The sequence below is a fragment of the Canis lupus genome, unplaced genomic scaffold, assembly GCF_011100685.1.
Source record: "Canis lupus familiaris isolate Mischka breed German Shepherd unplaced genomic scaffold, alternate assembly UU_Cfam_GSD_1.0 chrUn_S221H381, whole genome shotgun sequence".
Classification (NCBI taxonomy): domain Eukaryota; kingdom Metazoa; phylum Chordata; class Mammalia; order Carnivora; family Canidae; genus Canis; species Canis lupus.
In genome coordinates this window covers 35777-37821 of record NW_023331104.1, presented here as the reverse complement: position 1 = coordinate 37821, position 2045 = coordinate 35777, and positions in this window count along the sequence as shown.

Below are 2045 nucleotides of genomic sequence, written 5' to 3'. Positions count from 1 at the left end.
CTGGGAGTGGGAACTGGCACAGCCACTCTGGAGAACTGTGTGGAGGTTCCTCAAAGAGTTAACAATAGATCTGTCCTACGACCCAGCAATTGCACTGCTGGGGGATTACCCCAAAGATACAGATGCAGTGAAATGCCAGGACACCCGCACCCCGATGTTTCTTGCAGCAATGTTCACAATAGACTAACTGTGGAAGGAGCCTCGGTGTCCATCGAAAGACGAATGGATAAAGAAGATGTGGTCTATGTATACAATGGAATATTACTCAGCCATTAGAAACGACAAATACCCACCATTTGCTTTGAGGTGGAGGGACCTGGACGGTTATTATGCTGAGTGAAATGTGTCAGTCTTTAAAGGACAAACATTATATGGTCTCATTCATTTGGGGAATATAAAAATTAATGAAAGGGAATAAAGGGAAATAGAGAAATTGAGTGAAAATATCAGTGAGAGTGACAAAACATGAGAGACACCTCACCCTGGGAAATGACCAAGGTGTAGTGCAAGGGGAAGGCGGGCAGGCGGTTGGGGTGAGTGGGTTATGGGCACTGAGGGAGTCACTTGGCAGGATGAGCACTGGGTGTTATGGTATATGTTAACAAACTGAATTCCAATAAAAAATTACAAATAAAATACAAAATTAAAAAATACAAAATACAAAATATAACAACTATGAAGACTAAAGTTTCCCGAGATAACGTAAAATGTATCCACTGTTGGAGATCTTTGAGAAAGTAAGGTCATCCTTCTACAAATAATATTGTATACTCTACGGGCAACTTTTCCTTCCTTACGATTCTATAATGATAAATCATCTTATAAAAAAATGATAAATCATGAGTTTATTCATTTGACATGTGTCTCTCTATTCTAAGCTTATATTTAAAAAAAGATGCATCAGAATCCAGAAAATAGTTTTTTATATTTTTTAAGAATCTTGCAGCTTAAAATTTATTTTTTTCATTTAATGGATAGAGATTAAGAACCTCACTTACCTAAGAAAAAATTCAGTTTTAATTAATGAAAAAAACTAAAATGTTATTTACGTCCTCTCTATTCTCAAAAGATATAAAGTCGACCAAGATTATACCACACAGTAAGTTTAATTAGAAACCACAAGAAAGACAACAGCCAAAGTTCAAAACTCATAATAAATCTGATATGGCTTAAAACAGACTTCACTTTGTACTATGTATAAACACAACTCTTGCTAAATTAATTATAGGCTATCATACTTTATTAAACTTAAAAGGGTAAAATTTCCTCCCAGTTCTTCATAAAAACCAGCTGTCATTCTGAAGAATCTGAGCATGTTTTGTATTGCCTTTTATTAACTTGCATTTAAAATAATTTCTACCGCATTTATAATATACAGCATCTGTTCTACCTTAGCCTCACTACTGCTGTGTTTTTAATATAATCTCTCTAAACTCTCCTATCTTTACATTCATCTCATCCTTATTAAATGAATTCTTACCCCACAACCCCTCCCCTCATCTTCACATCCATCTAGCTATTCTATCCAGTTGCTTTCTAATTCTTTCCCTCCATAATGGCATACCTAAGATTTGTTTATTCCCACCAACCGTAATAAATCTCAACCCAGTACTTACTTCTCTGTTGTTATTACACTGTTTTCTCTTATATTCTTGAGGGCTTCCATTTCTCCCTAAGATTCTTTTCATTATAAGGATATCAAGAGGATAGTATGTGAAAAAACATGGGGGACAAAGTTCAAAACAACTTACCTTTGTAACACCAAGCATTGCTGAAGACGTTTGAGGAGTTTCGGGTGATACAAAAGCAAGAGGAGAAATAGTCAGAGACATTGACGGATGGTTTACAGAGAGTTTCAGTCTTATCTTCTCTTGCAAAATTGTTGTCAGCAAATAAAGGTCTATCTTCTTGGCTCACAAGACCACATTTTGCTTCTATTTAGTGAAAAACAAAGTAAAGAGTACATGAAGATATCTGTAACTTTGAATTACTAAATAACACAAAAATGGACAAAACTCCGTGAAAAACACAAATCTTCAAATAGC